Source organism: Eleutherodactylus coqui, chromosome 12, assembly GCF_035609145.1.
Source record: "Eleutherodactylus coqui strain aEleCoq1 chromosome 12, aEleCoq1.hap1, whole genome shotgun sequence".
NCBI lineage: Eukaryota > Metazoa > Chordata > Amphibia > Anura > Eleutherodactylidae > Eleutherodactylus > Eleutherodactylus coqui.
In genome coordinates this window covers 7444160-7467231 of record NC_089848.1, presented here as the reverse complement: position 1 = coordinate 7467231, position 23072 = coordinate 7444160, and the positions used below count along the sequence as shown (strand labels likewise).

Below are 23072 nucleotides of genomic sequence, written 5' to 3'. Positions count from 1 at the left end.
GGCGAACCCAGCAGTAAAGCGTAGCTGGGTGCGTATGATTTAGCAATGTTTTTCACGCAGCTCACACGTCTACACAGGCGTAAGGACGGACACAGGCTGGACAAATAGATTTGTTTTCAGTTTTTTCCCACCAACAGGCAGCACTGCGTATATTCAATGAACCTGCGAAGTTTAATAACTGCGCTGTGTCCCTGCTTATGTGTCACAGAACGTGAGGGTAGCAGAGTTATTATAACTCTTGGAGAGCAGGTATTTTTTTTTCCCAATTAAGGAAAGCAAATGGCGAACCCAGCAGTAAAGCGTAGCTGGCTGCGTATGATTTAGCAATGTTTTTCACGCAGCTCACACGTCTACACAGGCGTAAGGACGGACACAGGCTGGACAAATAGATTTGTTTTCAGTTTTTTCCCACCAACAGGCAGCACTGCGTATATTCTATGAATAATAACTGTGTTGTGGCCCTGCCTATACAATTCTTTCCCTGCAGTATCAATGGAGGGTGCAATGCTCTGCAGAGGCGATTTTGAGAAGCCCAAAAAAAATGCAGCACAGCCAACAGCAGCCTGGACAGTACTGCACACGGATAAATATGGCCCTAGAAAGGACCGTTGAGGTTCTTGAAGGCTACACTCACTCCTAACACTCTCCCTGCCTATGCAGCACTTCTGTCCCTAATGCCAGGTGCAACGGTCTGCAGAGGCGATTTTGAGAAAAAAAAAAAAATCCCACTGCTAACAGCAGCCAACACACAGCTATCAGTGGCCCTAATAAGGACCTTTGGGGGGTCTTGAAGCCTACACTAACTACCAATTCTTTCCCTACAGCAGCTCCGGTATAAACAGCACTGTCCCTCATCTAACTCACACCGCATCTGAGGCGAGCCGCGGGAGGGGCCGACTTTTATATTAGGCGAACACCTGATCTCGCCAGCCACTCACAGCAGGGGGGTGGTATAGGGCTTAAACGTTGCAGGGGGAAGTTGTAATGCCTTCCCTGTCTTTCAATTGGCCAGAAAAGCGCGCTAACGTCTCAGGGAAGGAAGTGAAAGTAACCAGAACACCGCATGGTGTTCGTCACGAATAACGAACATCCCGAACACCCTAATATTCGCACGAATATCAAGCTCGGACGAACGCGTTCGCTCATCTCTAGTAGTAAACAAAAAAGTGTTAAGCTAGAAAATATTTTATATTTTAGTTCCTTCAAAGTAGTGCCCTTGTATGCTTTGATGACTCTGCACACGCCGGGCATTCTCTCAACCAGCTTCATGAGGTAATCACCTGGAATGGTTTTCTATGCCTTGTCAATAGCTTATTTGTGGAATGTCTTTCTCTTCTTGTTCGTCATTCAATTTATGTACGCATAAAGCTGAACAACGGATCAGATTATTTAGACAGGCAGTCAGTCATTTATGAACAACTGCCTGTTTATTGTGACTGGAGGCGGTCAGGCCGGAATGATACCCAACCTGCTTCACCTGCATTCACTAGCGATGATCATTCCCGTGTAAAACGCACAGGAACTATTATTGCTGGGATGACCTGTTGAGCATCTGTGGCCAACAGGTTGTCCCATGTAAAAAGGCCTTAGTAAAGAGAATCGACAGTCAATCATTAAGACATGTCAGTTAATCAAGAATATATCAAGAACTTTGAAGGTATCCTCAAGTGTAGTCATGAAAACCATCAAGAACTATGATGAAATTGGATCTCATGAGGATGACCCGAGGAAAGGAAGACCAAGAGTTACTTCTGTTGCAGAAGATAGGTTCATTAGAGTTACCAATACTAGGCACCACAAATGAACAGCACCTCAATTTAGAGCTGTTCATTTGTGGTTTCATAAATTCTTCACAAAGATCAAGTACCTGATACATCTCAACATCAACTGTACAGAGGAAATGGCAAGAATCAGGCCTTCATGCTTAAATTGTGCAAAGAAGCCACTACTGAGGAACTTCAACAAGAAGATGAGAATTGCTTGGGCCAAGAAACACAAATAATTGACATTAGACTAATAGAAATCTGAACTTTGGTCAGATGAGTCAAAATTTTAAATCTTTGGTTCCAACCGCCATATTTTGTGAGGTGCAGATGATTTCCATATGAGTGGTTCCCATCGTGAAGCATGAAGGCAGAGGTGTGATGCTGTGAGAGTGTTTTCCTGCTGACCTTGTTGGGGATTTATTGAAAATTCAGGACACAGTTAACCTGCATGGCTACCATAAACATTCTGCAGTCACATGCTATCCCATCTGGTGTGCACTTAGTGGGACCATTATTTGTTTTTAAGCAGGGCAATCGCCCCAGACACACTTCCAGGCTATGTAAGGGCTATTTCACCAAGAGGAAGAATGATGGAGTGCTGCATCAGATGACATGGCCTCTTCAACCCCTAACCTAGGCGCAAATGAGATTATTTGGGGTGAGTTGGACCACATAGTGAAGGAAGAGCAGCAAATAATGCTCAGCACCTCTAGAAACTCCTTCAAGACTGTTGGACAACAATTCTGGGTAACTACCTGGTGAAGCTTATTAAGAGAATGCAAGAGGGTGCCAAGTTGCCATTAAAACAAAAGGGCGCTACTTTGAAGAATCTAAAATATAAAACATATTCTAGTTTGTTTAAAACTTTTTTGTTTACTACTTTTTTTTAATATATGTCTTCCTTCATAGTTTTCATGCCTTCAATATGATGAATCTACAATGTAAAAAAAATAAAGTAAAAATAAGAAAAAGCATGGAATGAAAATGGCTATCCAAATTTTTGATGGGTACTGCATATTATATATCACACTATTTATTTTCACTAAAAACTTTAAAACCTATTAGAAATAGGACATCTCGTCCCTCAGGCATGGAGCATTTGTCTGAGTAGTAGTAGATTCTGGATAAAATTAGAGCAAATCCAAGGAAATTGAGCTACCAAGCATCAGGATGCGTTTATTCTATGAAAACAAATACATGAAAGAGGAAGGGTTTTTCACTTATGCAAATGGAAATATGTAGGACATACCAGGGCGTATATTTTACCAAGACTAATGAATACCAGATAGATGTAATAGTTCTATTTTCAAGCCCAATCTAGTTTTTAGAACCAGTACCGTAGCTACTGAGACATACATTTCTTTTACCCATGATGGGTATACTTATTGTTTGGGTTTTCGATAAACAAAGATCTGGCATCTGAAGCATAAACATCCCTTGTAAAAGCTAATAAGCCAGTCTATAGGTGCTCTGGTTTCATGTCATGAAGAATCCTCAGGGCTGATGTCAGCACTAGGCAAAACTGAGCAAGCAACAAGACCCACCAGGATAAAGGTGCTCTATGGCTGTTGAGCTAGGGTGAAGGAGACAAGGCAACCCATACACATCTTAAAGGGGAAGTGTCATTAGAAACCTATTGTAGAAAACAAGTCTTTATTTTAGTGTAAGAATTTTTGATGATTTTTTTCCCTTATTTTTGAGGTCACGATCTAAATTAATAAATCCTAAAATCCTGCAGTTTTCACACTGAGCATTAAGGGAAACATTTCAGCAGTCATGTCATCGTCATCACAGGCAGGATTACAGTGAAATTACAATGAAAGGTTATATAATTAAGGTTATACACTGAAAGGCATCTATAAATACATTAAATATAACATCAGACCTGCCATTCACAATGACGATCACAGCTTATCTACTCCCCTTCCTGCACAGGTCACAGAGCATGTCTACAGCATTCTCCCATACAGTCAATGGTCTCCTCTTATCGGTTGTGTCTATGGCCCATGAGGCTGCAGTAAAGCATCTCTTTAAAATACCACCAACTGCAGCTCGGACAAGATGGCAGCCCCAGAGTCGTGTACAGAAAAAGAGAGGCTGCCCCACCTGATCTGTCCAGCACTATGTGTCCAGAAACAAGTGTCTTATGCTGTCGAATGATGCAGTTATATAGCGCAGTTCGACAGAGCAGGAGACAGTTAACATCTACAACTGTCCAAAGCCTGGAGGAAAATACTCTCCTCTTTGCACTGATCTCCATCACTATCCTCTTTTCAAGCCTTAACACTTTCTTCCAATGCCCAGCCCAACACACTCTATCCCCCCATACCGCAAAGAAACACCTCAGCCACCCACACAAATCCCCTAACCATGCGCTCACCCTTGCTACCCTGCTACTCCTAGCCGCAGGGGACATATCCCCCAACCCAGGTCCACCCCATACTGCTCTCTACCAAAATGCCACCCCTGCCCCATTCAAATGCACCCTATGGAACTCTCAATCTGCATGTAACAAACTCCCAACAATCCATGACCTCTTCACCAGTAAAAACTTGAACCTGCTCGCCCTCACAGAAACCTGGATACAGCAGTCTGATTCTACCTACCCCGCTGCATTGTCCTATGATGGCCTGCAGTTCTCCCACACCCCCAGATCGGATAACAGATGTGGCAGAGGAGTAGGCATCATCCTCTCCCCAAACTGTATCTTCCAGGTCATTCCCTCAGCTCCCTCGCTTACCTTCCACTCCTTCGAAGTCCACCCCCCTGCGACTCTTCAGCCCACTGCCCCTGCGTGTCGCAGTTATTTACCGCCCCCCAGGTCCCACCCGCTTGTTCCTAGACCACTTCGCTGCCTGGCTCACCCACTTCCTATCCTGTGAAATCCCAACCCTCATCCTTGGTGACTTCAACATCCCTTCTAATGATCCCAGCTCCTCATCTGCCTCCCGGCATTTAACACTTACCTCCTCCCTTGACTTATCAGGAACCTCCAGTCCATCCGCACTAAACAGTTTGCTGAAACTATTCAGTCCTCCCTATCCCCTATCTCTCTCCTCCCCTGCCCTAACCTGGCAGCCGAATACTACCACACAACCCTCAGCCGTGCCCTGGATGAAGCGGCACCGCCCGTGACTCGAGCCGTCAAACGCAGACCATGGCAACCTTGGCTCACATCCCAAACGCGCTTCATCCGGCAGTGCTCTAGGTGCACCGGGCGGCTGTGGAGAAAGTCAAAGCTGCCAGCAGACTTCCTCCACTTCAAATTCATGCTTAAATCTTATAACCTAGCCCTTCACCTTGCCAAACAAGTTTATTTCACCTCCCTTGTCTCCTCACTATCCCACAACCCCAAAAAACTCTTTGAGACCTTTCACTCCCTCCTCAGCCCCAAAGAACAGGCCCCTGCGACAGACCTGACTGCTGGAGAACTAGCTGCCTATTTCAAAGAAAAAATCGACAACATTCGTAGAACAAACGACAGAGGAAGAAGTCTCCAGCCTCCTTTCCGCTGCCCGCCTCACCACCTGCGCTAGCGACCCTCTCCCCTCTCACCTCCTCCGGTCCCTTTCCCCAGCTCTCATTACTCACCTCACCACAATCTGCAACCTCTCCCTAACCTCTGGCACTTTCCCCTCCTCATTTAAACACTCCATCATTTCCCCTCTGCTTAAAAAAACAACCCTGGACCCAACTGATGCTGCCAACTACTGACTCGTCTCAAACCTCCCCTTCATCTCCAAATTACTGGAACGCTTGGTCTACTCCCGCCTTACACGCTTTCTCTCTGACAACTCACTCCTCGACCCCCTCCAGTCTGGTTTCCGCTCTCTACACTCGACTAAAACTGCCCTTACAAAAGTAACAAATGACCTAATGACTACAAAGTTAGGAGGTGACTATTCCCTACTAATCCTCCTTGACCTGTCTGCTGCATTTGACACTGTCGACCATAACCTCCTTCTCACTATGCTGCACTCTATTGGTCTAAAGGACACTGCTCTCTCCTGGTTCTCCTTCTACCTCTCTGACCGCTCTTTCAGTGTTTCCTTTGCTGGTTCTATCTCCGCTCCACTTCCTCTTGCTGTTGGGGTAACCCAGGGCTCGGTCCTTGGTCCCCTTCTCTTCTCTATCTATACTGCCCCAATTAGACAAACCATCCACAAATTTGGCCTCCAATACCATCTCTACACTGATAACACCCAACTATACTCCTCCTCTCGTGAGATCTCTGGACCATTCTTCCAAAATATCACCGACTGTCTGTCCGCTGTCTCTAACACTATGTCCTCCCTTTTTCTCAAACTAAACCTCTCTAAAACTGACCTCCTTGTCTTTCCACCTTCTAACTGACCTCCCCTCAACATCTCCATTTCAGTGTCTGGCACCATCATAACCCCCAGACGGCATGCCCGATGCCTTGGGGTCACACTGGACTCTGACCTCTCCTTTACCCCCCCATATCCAATCTCTGGCCCAAACATGCCACATGTACCTCAGAAATATTGCTAAAATACGTCCGTTTCTAACTGCGGACACGCTAAAGACACTTGTGGTCGCCCTCATCCACTCCCGGCTTGACTACTGCAACTCGCTACTCATCGGCCTCCCCCGCACTAGACTCGCTCCACTCCAATCCATACTTAATGCAGCATCTAGGCTCATTTTTCTATCCAGTCGTTACTCAGACGCCTCTGCATTATGCCAGTCACTGCATTGGCTGCCCATCCACTGCAGAACTAAATTTAAACTCCTCTACCTCACTCACAATGCTCTGCATAGCGCTGCGCCAGCATACATCGCCTCCCTCCTGTCAGTACACCACCCAGCCCGCTCACTCCAATCGGCTAACACACTCAGACTAAACACCCCTGTAATACGAACCTCACATGCTCGCCTACAGGACTTCACCAGAGCAGCACCCATCCTCTGGAACGCTCTACCCCAAGGCATCCGGACAATTCCCGATGCACGAAATTTCAGACGTGCCTTAAAAACGCACCTCTTCAGGGAAGCATACCAAATCTCCTGACCTAGTCCCTTGCCTCTCCCTATGGTGCCCCACCCTGCTTGCCTTCTAATAATTGATCTGCACATGAAATTTTCTATTGCCTGTGTTCCCCACCCCTTGCACCTCCTGTGCCACCCCAACCCATTTGTGTCTAACCCAATGTACCTCACATTGTAATTGTTGTTTTTTTGTTTTGCATTTATCCATGCCTGAAAGCGCTGAGGAATAAGTTGGCGCCATACAAATAAAGATTATTATTATTATTACAAAATCTACAATAACAAAAAAAAAACTGATTAGAAAATTTGAATATCTCTAACCAGAGGAGTAACTTGACGATTCAGGGCCCCAATGCAAAATCTGTAACAGGATCCCCTGTGAGTTTGCTGCTCATGTCTGCCGCCCTCATGCGGTTCCAGGCAGCTACTAGCGTTCCTCTGATCTGCCTGTCTGCTTTCGTCCATTACTGAAAGGATTAACCAGCTCTCTGCCTCTCAGCTCACCTGTGTGGTTAATTAGGCATTACTCCCCTATTTATCCTATTCACTTTTACCCCAGCAGTATAAGAAATAACAACCAATCACTGCGCAGCTTTCATGTTACCTCAGCGGTATAATATATAACAACTAGAGATGAGCGAGTATACTCGCTAAGGCACATTACTCGAGCGAGTAGTGCCTTAGCCGAGTATCTCCCCACTCGTCTCTAAAGATGCGGCGGGGAGCATGGGGGAGCGGGGGGAAGAGAGGGAGAGAGAGATTTCCCCTCCATTCCTCTACGCTTTCCCCCGCCGCTCCCCGCCCCCCGAATCTTTAGAGATGAGCGGGGAGATATTCGGCTAAAGCACTACTCGCTCGAGTAATGTGCCTTAGCGAGTATACTCGCTCATCTCTAATAACAACCAATCACAGCGCAGCTTTCAATTTACCCCAGCAGTATAAGAAATAGCAGCCAATCACAGCACAGCTTTCATTTTACCTCAGCAATATAATATATAGCAATCAATGACAGCACAGCTTTTATTTTACCTCAGCAGTAGAAGAATTAGGAACCAATCACAGCGCAGCTTTCATTTTACCTCAGCAGTATAAGAAATAATGACCAATCACAACGCAGCTTTCATGTTACCTCAGCAGTATAATATATACCGTAGCAACCAATCACAGCACAGCTTTCATGCTACCTTAGCGGTATAATATATAACAACTAGAGATGAGCGAGCACCAAAATGCTTGGGTGCTCTTTACTCGAGTCGAGCTTTTCGTAATGCTGGAGAGGTCGTTTCAAGTAACAAGCCCCATTGAAATCAATGGGAGACTCGAGCATTTTTCAAGCTGACCGATGCTCCGCATAGGGTAGGTTGTGTGAAACACCTGAAAACATCAGGCAGTCATGGAAATACCACAGAAACAGACAGGGAACGGCAGGGGCAGCATGCATGGGTGCATCCGAGGCTCCCAGGTCCCACTATTAAGCCAGATTGGGGGCAAGAGCCTGGCGGTCACCGTCCTAACAATTTAGTTGGGACAGACCATAATCAGCAAGGCACACGTGCTGGCACATCTTAGCTAGGCACCACACTAGGTGAAACGATGGCCAATCACCGCCTGCGGGTGACACCATTGCCTCTTCTCCTGTGTTACATGCTGACACCCTCCTCTCGTCCCGGGGGTTCGGGTCAACCCGCCTTTGTCCGGGAGTACTGGCGGAGAGCTGACGGTCTTTGACCTATTTTTTCAAAGCGCTGAGAAGGAGTGGGAACGCACACACTGGAGTCAATGCACCGCAGCCGCCCCTCTGAAGCCTCCCTTTGTGACAGAGCCACGGAGTCCCCGCTCTGCCTGTCCGGCCGCGGTAGCTGGCGGGGGGCCGTCTGACCCAGGCACCCCCTCTGAGAGGCCAGGACCCACAATGACGTCTCTGCTGGTTGAGGAAGCGTGCAAAGACAAAAAGAAAAAGAAAAAAAGATCTCCCCCCGAGGTGCTTGTTAACCAGTGCCCCAGGGAAAGACAGCATGAACTGTGAAGAAATTAGTGGCCAAAGATGGTTACCGCGCTGGGATATGTTTTCGTACGCCATGTGACCCTTTTAAAATTGTGCTTGACAGCTGACAAATCCAGACAAATTAATGTATGATTGTAAGTGCAATCCCATGCCACATCCGTCGCAGCATTTCATTAGCCACAAACGGCAGCATAGGGGGGGACTCAGAGGCCAGTACTTCTACATTTTTAATGAAGATAACAACCCATTTTAAAAAGAAGAAATATTTTTTACCAAAATTGCAGGTGAGAACCTGAAAGTTCTTTTGAGCAAGAGTGCAAGATATTTGTTTACCAGGAGTATAGGTGAACCCCTGAAAGATTTGTGTACCAAGAGTATAGGCGAACCCCGGAAAAATTTGTGTACCAAGACTGTAGGCGAACCCCTGAAACATTTGTTAACCAAGAGTATAGGCGAACCCCTGAAAGATTTGTGTACCAAGAGTGCAGGTGAACCCCTGAAATATTTTTTTAACATAGAGTTCGTACTTGATTAATGGGATCCAGGTGACGGTCCACCGACAGGCAAGCTACTGCCTGTCTCAGCCCTTGCTTCTCCCCTAGGGGCTTGTTAACCAATGCCCAAGGGAAAGACAGCATGTACTATGAAGAAATTAGAGGGGCCAAACCAGGCACTGTTTCACCCCGCCCAGGACCTCTGCCTCTGCCCACACCCTAATTGGGACGCCCACATCCACGTCTACATCCTCATCCTCTACCCTTACCCCTAGTGTTCATCATGTTGTATAATGCACTGCGTCAAAATGCTATGCAAACTGCGAGGTATTTTGCGTATGCTTTAAGCCAAAAATAGACACTGTAAAATGTGTACAGTCTTGTTATATAGTGTGGATCAACAGGATACACTCTTGGGCCAGAAATAGTCAGTGTAAAATGTGTACAGTCTTGTGCGACCTTTCAATCTGCACTATATAACACTTGGGCCTATTGTGCAAATGTTTTCAGCCAAAAACAAATTTAAAAAAATGAAAAATGAGAGGAGGTTTGTTAGTTCCTATATAGTCTGTGTACACCAGTAGCAGTATACTGTATAGAATCGGTAACAGTATGCAGTGTACAGCCGGGATGCTTGTGAATGCTTTGTGCCCACTACTGGTCCCAGGCAGCCAATCTAACGATGCACAAAAGTGGAGTTGTAGTCCTAAAAAGGACTGTTGGGTTCCAATTATTCCAATCCCATGCTACCTCCGTCACAAAATTTCATGAGCCACAAACGTGGGCATAAAGGGGACTCAGATGCCAGTACTTCTACATATCTCCACAATACAACAACCCATTCTACAACAAAACATTTTTTCACCCAGAGTGCAGTTGAACCCCTGAAAGATTTGTTTACCAAGAGTATAAGTGAACCCTTGAAAGATTTGTTTATTAAGAGTATAGGCGAACCCCTGAAACATTTGTGTACCAAGACTATATAGGCGAACCCCTGAAACATTTGTTGACCAATAGTATAGGCGAACCCCTGAAAAATTTGTTTACCAAAAGTATAGGCGGACCCCAGAAACAATTGCTTTACCAAGAGTATAGGCGAACCCCTGAAACATTTGTGTACCAAGAGTATAGGTGAACCCCTGAAACATTTGTGTACCAAGAGTATAGGCGAACCCCCTGAAATATTTGTGTACCAAGGGTATAGGCAAACCCCTGAAACATTTGTGTACTAAAAGTATAGGCGAACCCCTGAAAATTTATTTTACCAAGAGTATAAGCGAACCCCTAAAACATTTTTTGTACCCAGAGTATAGGTGTATCCCAGAAAGATTTGTTTGCCGAGAGTGCAGGTGAACCCCTGAAAATTTTTTTAAACATAGAGCTCGTACTTGCCTAATTTGCTAACAGAGCCTAATTTGCTAACAGAGCCTGGAGGCAGACCTCCAAAAAAATTTGTTTTTACAGAGCCTTTTGGCCCTCTGAAGAATTGGCTGTTTAGCGTGCTGACATGCTGGTTTAGGAGGAGGAAGATCAGAGAAGGATAGACCAAGCTACGTCTACCCTTTTTTGGGGTGATAGAGGGGGCATGGTTCTCCAGTTCCAGCTTAAAGATACTTTATGTTAAGCTGCTTTCCACCGGTGGAAAAGAGAAGTCTGGGGAAATCCAGGCTTTGTTCATCTTAATAAGTGTAAGCCTGTCGGCGCTGTCAGTTGACAGACGGGTACGCTTATCCGTGATAATCCCCCTAGCAGCTGCACTAAACACCCTCTCTGATAACATGCTAGAGGCAGAGCAGGCCAGCACCTCCAAGGCGTACAGCGCAAGTTCGTGCCACTTGTCCAGCTTTGACACCCAGTAGTTGTATGGAGCAGAGGGATCATGGAGGACGTTGGTACGGTCGGCAATGTACTCCCTCACCATCTTTTTACAGTGTTCCCTCCTACTCAGCCTAGACTGGGGAGCGGTGACACAGTCTGGCTCGGGTACCATAAAACTGGAAAAGGGCTTGGACAGTGTTCCCCTGCCTGCCATGGACATGCTTCCTATTCCACACGTCTCCCCTGCTAGTTGGCCCACTGAACTCCGTCCTCTACTGCTAGCGTTGTCAGATGGGAACTTTAGTATCAGCTTTTCCACCAGGGCCTTGTGGTATTGCATCAACTCTCGTACTTCTTTCCTCTTCAGGAATGAGAGTGGAAAGGTTCTCTTTATACCGTGGGTCGAGAAGGGGGAACACCCAGTAATCCGTGTTGGCCAGAATGCATCTAACACAAGGGTCACGGGAAAGGCAGCTTAACATGAAGTCAGCCATGTGTGCCAGAGTCCTAGTACGCAACACATCGCTGTCCTCACTAAGAGTATGACTCTCAGTCTCCTCCTCCTCCTCTTCAGGCCATACACACTGAACAGATGTGAAGGAAGTAGCATGGGTACCTTCTACAGTGTGGGCAGCAGTCTCTTCCTCCCCCAATACACGCTGAGAAACAGACGTGAGGGTGGTCTGACTATCAAGTGACATATTGTCATTCCCCATCTCCTGTTCTATCCGCAAAGCATCGGTCTTGATGCTTAGCAGCGACCTTCTCAGCAGGCAAAGCAGTGGGATAGTTACGCTGATAATGGCCGCATCGCCGCTCACCATTTGTGTTGACTCCTCAAAGTTTCCTAACACCTGACAGATGTCAGACATCCATGCCCACTCCTCCGTGAAGAACTGCAGAGGCTGACTACCACTCCACCGGCCATGTTGCAGCTGGTATTCAACAATGGCTCTACGCTGCTCGTAAACCCTGGCCAACATGTGCAAAGTTTAATTCCAGCGTGTGGGCACGTCACACAATATTCAGTGCACTGGCAGCTGGAAGCGATGTGTCTTGAGGGTGGCAGCATCTGTGGTGGACTTTCTGAAATGTGTGCACACATGACACACCTTGCTGAGCAGCTCAGACAAATTGGGGTAGTTTTTAAGAAAGCGCTGAACCACCAGATTGAACACGTCGGCCAGGCATGGCACGTGTGTTAGTCTGCCAAGCTGCAGAGCCGCCACCAGGTTACGCCCATTGTCACAAACGACCATGCCTTGCTGGAGGTTCAGTGGTGAAAGCCACAGATCTGTGTGCTCCGTCAAACTCTCTAACAGCTCTTGGGCGGTGTGCCTCTTGTCACCTAAACTCAGGAGTTTCAGCACAGCCTGTCGACGCTTCCCCACGGCAGTGCTGCAGTGCCTCGAGCTACAGACTGAAGGCGACGTGCTCACAGATGGTAATTGAGAGGTGGAGGAGGAGGAGGAGGGGGGGTGTTGGAGGAGGTGGCATAATAAGCCGGAGAAACCATGACCGAGTTAGGACCCGCAATCCTCGGTGTGGGTAGCACATGAGCAGACTCAGGGTCAGACTCAGTCCCAGCCACCACCAGGTTAACTCAATGTGCCGTCAGGGAGATGTAGTGTGCCTGCCCGCCAGCACTTGTCCACGTGTCGGTGGTTAAGTGGACCTCTCCAGTAACTGCGTTGCTGAAGGCACAGTTTAAATTCTGAGACACGTGCTGGTGTGGGTGGGGCGGGGATGGCACAGTGGGAGAAATAGTGGCTGATGAACCGTTTTTTCCGACTCAGGGAAGGGACCCGAGAACAGTTCCTGGGAGTATGCCTGTTCTGAATCTCTCCTTTTCCTGGAGTGACCAGGCTGGGAGGAAGGAGGAGCAGCCTGAGGATTCACAGGTCCAGTCCCTTGGCTAGTGTGAGTGGACTGCTTGGAAGACTGGGTGTTGGATAAATTACTGGACGCATAATCGGCTATCCACGTCATCACCTGATCGCACTGTTGTGCTTTTAATAATGGTCTACCACGCGGACCTGCAAAATGTGAAATGAAGCTAGGGAGCGTAGATACACAGCGCTCTATTAATCCCTCAGCAGCAGGCAGTTTCACCCCGCCCAGGACCTTGGCCTCTGCCCACACCCTCATTCAAATGCCCACGTCCACGTCCTCGACCTTGACCCTTACCCCTACTCTTTATCATGTTGGATAATACACTTGGTCAAAATGCTACGAAAACTGCAAGGTATTTTGCGTACGCTTATAGCCCAAAATAGAAACTGTAAACAGTGTATAGTGTTGTTAGATAGCGTGGATTGACAGGACCCACACAAGGGTAAATAGCGTAGGCTTTGAGCCCCCCCCCAAAAAAATTAAACAGTGTAAACTATTGTTAGATAGCGTGGATTGACAGGACCCACACAGGGGTGTATAGTGTATGCTTTGAGACCCAAAATATACACAGTAAAGTGTGTATACTGTTGTTAGATAGCGTGGATTGTCAGGACCCATACAGGGTCCTGTCAATCCATGCAACCTCTAACCTACACTATCACTCTCCGTGATTAGCAGCAGCTCTGTCTCTCAGCTAATCCAGCCTGCATGTGAGGCGAACCTCAGGTGAGTTTTTATGCTCATAGGTCACCTGATCTGGCTAGCCAGTCACTGCTATAGACATGCACAGTGTTGGCACATCCCAGCAGGAGGTGCCAAAGTCTTCTCTGCATGTTTATTGGCTAAAAAATGGTGCTAAACATGTGGGGTGAGGAGAGGATGAAATTTTGTCGAGCACCGCGTGGTGCTCGCTCGAGGACCTTCGAGTATGCTACTGCGCGAACAAGCATCAAGCTCGGACGAGCATGCTCGCTCATCTCTAATAACAACCAATCACAGTGCAGCTTTCATTTTACCTCAGCTAAACTGTCTTCCCCACCCAACGGCAGTGTGAGCTTAGCGTATGAATGGGCGCACAAATGGCAGATTTGTGCGCTCGTTCACACATTTTTGGGCCACGCTGTGGCCGTGACATGGTCGGCCAAATAACACTCCGCTAATGTGAATGTGCCCTAAGATACATTGCTAGGGGCACATTCACATCTGTGCAAAGCGGTTCAGTTTTCCTGCTTCAATCAGGGAGGAGAAAAACCACACCCCTTGGCCAAATGGATCCATCTTATGACTAAACGGTGCTGAATGGACCCCATTGATTATAATAGGTCTGTCCGATTTTCACACAGCAGCTCAACATTTTGCCGGAATCGGCAGGACGAAATAACACAGCTTGCTGCACTAGTTTATTCTGTCTTTTAGTGGAAATCAGCGACGGAGGTTCCAAGCGGCCCTCCTACTCTAATGTAATAGAGGGGTATGAAGCCAGCTGTACATAGATGAGGGGAATCATGGGAATTGTAGTCCCGCTCACAGGCCCTGGCAGCATCAAAACAAAGTCGCTGCGCAGAGTTTGAAAATAAAAGTCATTCCCCCTGAGCTGGCAGGATAATCTGATGAGCATTTACATGGATTGATGTACTTTTCTGTCTTCTTCTAATATCAGAAATGCTTTTGATATAATAATTATTATTAATCATTCAGTTTGTTCAGACAGAAAGTGCGGAAAGGAGACAAAAAGGACTGTAGAAGCTCAGTCTGGCTGGAGTGCTTCCTGCTCGTCCCACTGCAGCCTCATATGGACAATGACCTTTTATCTCCATAAAACACAGTATTCTATTTACAAAACAAATATTTTCTTGACTTCTCTGGCTGCTAATTAGTTTTAAAGGAGCCCAATTAATGCAAAATCCTGATGTGCATGGAACCCAGCTGCTAATAGCCTAGATCACACACCTGTGTTATTACTGCATGGGTGTCTTTTATTGATAGGTTTTATAGTCGTTCTGAGGACGGCCGGGGGTGGTTACAAAACGTTAATGTCTTTTTAATATTAGATTCAATGCTGTAAATTTACCATTTCTTCAGAAATGTCCTTGGAGTGAATACAGATCCCTGGAAATGAAGGTTACAGATAAAAGATACATTTTGCATTTCAATTTCAAATTCGTATTTTTTCTTTTTCATTCTAAATAGCATCACAGCTCTGTGATCAAATTAATATTAGGTGCATATTACGCTCATGATGCATGAGTGCGTGATACACGGTGAGTGGAGCCAATGAAAGTACATAGACATTCATTGATGTGTTCACATTAGCGTGTAGATAAGCCCATGAAAAAAATTGCAGCCAGCTCTATTTCACCCAGTGAGAGCCTTATACTTTTGTATGGGCAGCGTATGCAACGCTGTCCATACGCTATATATTGCATATGGACGAGGATACATATGCAAATCCAGCATGTTTTACCTACACACCAGTGGATGTGAACCCTCAGGTTTGATAATTAGGAATGCAATGATTTTTGGGGGATTTCCATCTGCATTTTTCAAAAGCCATAACTTTTATTTTTCCATTGACATAGCTATATGAGGGCTTGCTTGTTGCATGGTGAGCTATAGTTTTTATCGTTACCATTTTGGGGTACATATGTATTGTATAACTTTTATTACATTCATTGTCAGTAAAATCTGCCCCCCACCCACCAGAAGTTGTCAGAATCAAAGGAAACTTTCTCTGCATGATTGCAACGTAGATATAAGTAAGTAATTACAATACCAGAGCAAAAATATAATTTATTGTGGAAAACTGAGCTCTTGCAGGGAGGCCCTAGTACCCTGTTGTACCGCCTCTGGCTTGGATACAAGATGCAATACGGGCAGGCATGGAGGCTCTAGTATTCTGTTGTACAGTTGAAGCTGCTCATGCTGCTTATGCTTGTCGGACAAGCAGAGGATCCTCTCTACTGGTGCTCTATTGAAGGTTTCCTGAGCCCGGTCACCTTGTGTGCCCTCATACGTACACTAATCCCAACACCTTCTAACAGTGTGGTCAGAATGCTCCAGAAGGGGGGCAACTCATAGAATCATAGAGTTGGAAGGGACCTCCAAGGTCATCTGGTCCAACCCCCTGCTCAGTGCAGGATTCACTAAATCATCCCAGACAGATATTAGTCATGCCTTTGTTTGAACACTTTCATTGAAGGAGAACTCACCCCCTCCCGTGGTAACCTGTTCCACTCATTGATCACCCTCATGGTCAGAAAGTTTTTTCTAATATCTAATCTGTGTCTCCTCCCTTTCGGTTTCATCCCATTGCTTCCAGTCTTTCCTTGTGCAGATGAAAATAGAGCTGATCCCTCTGCACTGTGACAGCCCTTCAGATATTTGTAGACTGCTATTAAGTCTCCTCTCAGCCTTCTTTTTTGCAAGCTAAACATTCCCAGATCCATTAACCGTTCTTCATAGGACATGATTTGCAGACCGCTCACCATTTTGGTAACTCTTCTCTGAACTTGCTCCAGTTTGCCTATGTCTTTTTTTAAGTGAGGTGCCCAGAACTGGACACAGTATTCCAGATGAGGTCTGACTAAGCAAGAGTAGAGGGGGAGAATGACCTCACGTGATCTAGACTCTATGCTTCTCACAATACATCCCAGAATTGTGTTTGCCTTTTTGGCTGCTGCATCACATTGTTGACTTATGTTCAGTCTATGATCTATTAGTTTACCCAAGTCTTTTTCATATGTGCTGCTTAGCCTAATTCCTCCCATTCTATATGCGCTTTTTTCATTTTTCTTGCCCAGACGTAGGACTTTGCATTTCTCCTTGTTAAATACCATTGTGTTAGTCGCTGCCCACTGTGCAAGCTTTTCTAGATCTTTTTGAATACTCTCTCTTCCTTCGTGTTAGCTATCCCTCCTAGATTTGTGTCGTCAGCAAATTTGATAAGTTTCCTATCAATTCCCTCCTGCAGATCATATAAAAATGTTGAACAACACTGGCCCCAAGACAGAGTCTTGTGGTACCCCACTTGATACATTCTTCCACCTAGAGGTACAGCCATTTATGACCACTCTTTGAGTACGATGGATAAAGCCTTTCAGCTTCTCGCATACCAATAATGCATCACCTCTCAAAATATGTTAAGTGGACAAAATTTCTTTAATTGCATTGTAGAGGCATATCTAGTGGTCAACAAGCTCTACACAAGCAGAAGAAGAGGCCACTACACACAAGGAGCCTCTGAGAGCCTTTTTATAGGCCATGGGGGGAACCACTTTTAGGACCTAAGGTTACAAAACCATTCAGCTAATCCCCCCACAACTCTCATCATTTACATATCTGCCTGAGATAGAACTGCATGCAGAGTTCTGCAGGAAAACGACACCTCCTAGTGGCTTGATTTTTTTTTTGGAGTGCATTTTGGAGGGGGAAGGTGGAAAACACATCTCTTATGTTATTGTTTTTTTTATGGAGTTCATCATGCAGTATAAATTATATAATAAGTTTTTGTTGCAAGTCAGTACGTTAGTTACAACTATACCAAAATTAAATATACCTTTCTAGGTTTTCTCACTTTTTTACAATGAAACTCCTCTTTGGAATTTTTTTTTTACTATTTTTTGCCACCTTTTTAATATCCAATTAGCGGACTTCAATCTGTGATTTTATGATCGTTGAGTTAATATACTGCAGTACTACTTTATACCACTTATATACCCAAGAATCTGCCTGTGGATTCCTCGACACAAATTCTTCACGGAATCCAAGTCAAGAAGTTACAGGTCACTTGAAATCTATTTGCATAAACAGATTCCTTTTAAAAGCAATGGGGGGCGGATTTGATGTGGTAATGTAATGCTGTGTGAAAATGCCCTTAGAACACAACTTGAGACTCACAGGATCTCACTGGCAGACCAATATGTCTTAGTTGTTTTGCACTTTATTAGCACAGAGTCGGGTGTTGTTATTGAAACAGCCTCCCTAAAGGGGTTTTCCAGGAAGCACCCACTGTCACAGCCAGGATACACCGGGGTGGAGCAAAAGCCACTGCTCCGACACTGTGTAGTGACTGGTTCTTGTAATTGCAGGTGCAGCTCTCATCGAAATCAATTGGAACTACACTTGTAATTGCAGGCCAGGGTCTTATTGAATTCAGTGAGAGCTGCGCCTGCAAATATGAGTGCCGGCCACTATAATGAGTGCCGGCCACAGGAATCAGAGCAGTGGCTTCCCCTCTGGCCCTGGTGTATCTCGGCTGTGGCGGTGAGTGCTTCTTGGAAAACCACTTTACGGAAAATCAACAGCAGGGTAGAGAGACTTCAGACAATACAGGGGGAATAAAATTTCTTTACGATTGATTATCGTTCAGTTTATTGCTGATAGTGAACAATATAATCAGTGTGAACACTGCCAGCGACTGAACGACAAATGATAATTCCAATTATAACTGGCTCACTTATCATTGATGGTTCAGTTAATGCTGTCATAGAAATCAGATGACAATCAGCCGTGTAAACAGGCAGTTGGTCATTTAGGAATGCTGCCTGTTTATTGTGAATGGAAGAGGGTGGACGAAAGCTATCACCGGTGCGCTCCTCCTTAATTTACTGAACGATTATCTCTCCTACGTTAAAGCACAGGAGCAACAGTCACCCCATGTAAAAGGACCCTAAGCCAATCTCTAACATCCAGTATTGTGGATTTTTGCTAGCCCCATGTAAAGACAGTAATGAGGCAAGCTAATCCCAGTCCTCATATTATGGTGCCTTAGGATTATTGCAGTTCAGCGCAAGGCCTCTGGGTTCAAATGCAACCCACGTAAACATGTGCATATGGTGTTCCCAAGTGTGTGTGGATTTGCTCTACTTTCCTCCCAGCTTCCAAAACATACTGATAAGTCCTAGTGTGTTGTGATGAAAGATATGTGAATAAGGCTGGCTACACATGGACGAGCCCGATTCCAAATGCGGGATCCCACAGCAGATTCCGGCTGGGGCCCCTGGCCGGCAACCCCGCGTACCTGAATCTGTATTGCAGATGATTTTTTTCCAATATTTGCATTTCCTGCGCCATTGCTATTCGATGACATGGGATATATAATGTTAATTGCGTATGGGCTGCGGGTCAGATGGCTTCCATTGACTTCAATGGAGGCCGTCCGTGCGGAGTCTGCAGCAAAACAGAGCATGCTGCGACTTTTCCTCCGCTCATGGAAAACGCAATTCGTATCCACGAGTGTGAGTGAAAAACTGAAAGTACATGCCTTTCACTGCGTGAGATTCGTGGTCGCTGATCGTGGATTCAACAATAGCAATCCAGTCGTGTGAAGCCAGCCTCAGATTGTGAGCCGCATGTGAATAATAGCAAAAAATATTATAAAAATATATGTAACTTCATGAGATCAAAAAGACCACCGCAGATCTGTGAGTTCTATCTTTGGTGGGCTGAGCAACTGATGTTATAAGTCTCCTTCTAGAGTATGGCATTGACTAACGGGTGAGTCCTATAAATTGTCATTTATAGATTTTTCCAACTTTCATTGAACTTTAAAAATATTTTCCATCCTTTCAGCTAATTTTCTCTTAACAGAGCGAGTATTCCAGTGAGAACTCTCCCGTATAATTAACTTTAAGAAGACCATATGCATCGATATGGATGTCTAACCACAGAATACACTATAGACCTGCTGTAAGTATATGCTTAGACTTTTGTTCGTACACTAGAGAAAAGTCTAACCCTTTTTTTGTGATACAATGTGGTAGGTCCACATTAAAATGTTTCCTCAGTTTATTTTTCTTCATCCTCAAAATCCTTTACAATTAGAGATGAGCGAACGTGTTCGGCTCCGCCCCTTTTCGCCCGGACACCGAACTTCGCGAGCAATTCCGTGTTCGGGCGAAAAAAGTTCGGGGGTCGCCGTGGCAGCGCGGGGGGTTGCGGCGGGGAGTGGGGGGGAGAGGGAGAGAGAGAGGGCTCCCCCCTGTTCCCCGCTGCTGCCGCCCGCGCCGCCACGCCTCTCCCCGCCCCCCGGCGCCCCCCGAATACTTACGCGCGAACACGGAAGTCCTCGGAAAAGCCGGTGTTCGGGTGCGTAAGTGTTCGTTAAGAACACGTTCGCTCATCTCTATTTACAATATCACTATAATGAGAGGATTAATATTACTATTAAATTTGGTCTGAATATTTATTGGTTCATAGATTTTACTGTGTATTCCGTTTGAAATATTATATTTTGCGTATTTTCCATATTACCTTTTCCAAAAATAAACCAATTCAACCATTAAAGTTTTTCCACATTTCCACTTTCTACATGCTCGCAGGTTCATCTTATAGGTCCACGGAGAATCACTAAATTTACTTTATTTAAATATTTTTTGGAAGAGACTTTCAGTAATGGTTTAAGAGAAAATGGGCAATTGTTAGTCCTTCAAAGAAACCTGAATCCGGCACGTTATTGTAAAGACAGGCAGACACTATTAAGTAGTCAGACATAGCACCTTCAGCCATTAGTCTATTACAAAAACAAGAAGTACGTTTCCTAATGACTGCTTTATGGGGAAACTTTTTTCAAATATTGTGCTATTCCGCTTTAGTCGGCTCTTCTTTCCCAGGTTCGCTCCCTAGTAAGTACTGAGGTGGAGGAAAGAAACCAACTGCAGATTTGATATTTAGTGGCAGGCTGCAGCGTTTCCAGGTGATATATGGGTGGAAATCCTTATTGCCACACCAAGGTGAAAAGAAGGCTCAAACATTGAGATTATGTTAGCACCCTGTCAGTCTAGGCGGAGTAGTGAATGTTTCCTAAAAAGTTAATAAATACTTACAAGAGTACTGCACATTTACTGTACGTTATATAAAATAAAAATATAAACAAATCTTGTGTAGTGCCAACTTATCCCGCAGTGCTTTCAGGTAGTTTATTTATTTATTACCCCCCAAGCAAGCTGGGTACTCATTTTACAGATCTCAGAAGGATGGAAGGTTGGAAGTCAACCTTGAGCTGGCTACCAGAGCTCTGCGGGGATTGAACTTGCAACCTTCAGGTTGTGAGCAAGAGCTTAGGACTGCATTCTGCTGTCTTAACACTCTGTGCCACACAGGGCTGTCTACATGGAATATTGTATTGGGTACTACTGACACTAGTTTCCACTGAGGTTGGTATCAATAGTACCCAGAATAGCAACAAGACAGGTTCATGAAACTATTGCTTGCACTAATGACTTAGAAATCTCAATTCATGTAGCAGCATAGCGTCTGCAGTGCACATAGTAAGCATCAAATTCCTTATTAGTGCGACTTCATATATTTTCACCATGAATGGGGCTATTTTGTACTCATAACAATGTATTTTACTGTATTTTGTTCACCCGCAGGATGCGTTAATAAGCGCACGGGACACAAACACGCCCTGTTTTAAATGAATATTTAGCCTAATGATTTTCAGATATGTTCTTTCTCCCACGGAATTACACGGCATAATGCACATCTCTTTGCGTATTGCGCGCATATTTATGCACCCCTATAGACTTCTATGGGGGCCTTTGTTGCGCAAATGCACACAAAAATAGAACATTCTCCTTTTTTTGTGCACGTAAAACGTAGGACATGTGAACGAATCCATTGAAATCAATGGGTTCTATTTATTGCCTGGACAAAAACGTGCGCAAATACACCAGTGGGAGTCTGCACTTTTGGCTTAGGCTGCCCCACATGGGCATCAAAATTCTTTTGAATAGGGGGCGTGGCCTCGACGGCTCTAATGGCGGTCGCTTTTTCTTGAGCTCCGTACAGAGGATCACCCCAAGCAACTTTTAAAGCCACAAAGAAGAACCCTGAGGTCCTTAAACATACCGGAAAGGTGCCGGAGGAGCTGCTGCACGCATCGATGAGCAGAAGAAGGCAAACAAGAACGGGACCCAAGAGGCTGACCGACTTCTTCCCGGCGCGCGGCGCTGAAGGGGAGCTGTCAATGGAGGACATTGCGGACAGAGCACTGAGTGGTGAGGAGGCAGGGGCGACGGGAGGGGGGGACGGGAGGGCTTCCTCCAGCCCTTCGCCCCCACAGCAACCCAGGGTGAATAAGGAGAGTAAACACAGTCAGCACACCCACACACCTCCACAAGATCAGGCTCCTGCGGTGCAGCAGGAGAGGGACATGATAACTCTGCCAAGCACAGTGGAGGGAGGGGGGGTGGGGCTCACCGGCTCAGCGCCATCTTTCTCCTATCCCCCACTGTATATGCAGCACCAGCAATCCCCCCAGGTTGCCCCAGGGGAGGAAAACATTAATACAGACTCCCCCAGCACAAGCCCTGAAAAAAGGAGACCCAGGAGAGAGGAGCCTGGACAAAATGCGCCCACATATCATAAAATCACTGGGGAGACTACATTGGATCCCATATTAAATATAGCTTGCTCCAGCCAAGCCACCTCTGAATATTTCATCAGAGATATGGTACTAGCATTAAGAGGATCCCTCCAAAACGAATTATCAGCGCTCAACACACAAGTAAGCTCTGCAATTAGCGGCTTGGGTGAGAGAGTTGACCAATTAGAAAACAAGACAGGCGAGATAACAAACTCTCACAACGAACTTATTGACGCCCACTACAAACTAGAGGAAGAGGTGGAGATGCTGAAAAATAAAATGGCCGATATGGAAGATCGCAACCGGCGCAATAATATTAAGTTCAGAGGGATCCCTGAAGAAGTGAGACCAGAGAAACTAAATAGCTTTGCACAAGATCTTATCAAAGTGCTATTACCAAATTCAAAACCAGAAGAGAATATCCTAGATAGAATACATAGGCTCCCCAAGCCCAAAAACTTACCAGACAACGTCCCCAGAGATGTGATAGCCAGGGTGCATTTTTATCATACCAAAGATGAACTAATGCGAGTCTCCAGGAATCTGAAAGAACTCCCGCATCCATTCAACAATATTAAATTGTTTTCAGATTTTTCACAAACCACTATGCAAGCCCGGAAAAAATTCTCTCCTATAACGGCAATATTGAGAGACAACAAAATCCCATACAGGTGGGGCTTTCCAACTAAGCTATATGTAAACAAGGAGGGCACCCCCAA

At 45.6% G+C, this 23072-nt stretch overlaps 1 protein-coding gene across 3 annotated transcripts in view; it reads right to left on the bottom strand.

Moving 5' to 3' along the window:
* SUGCT (succinyl-CoA:glutarate-CoA transferase) overlaps positions 1-23072 on the bottom strand; it is a 992617-nt gene that overhangs the window by 216449 nt on the left and 753096 nt on the right. The window lies entirely within an intron of this gene.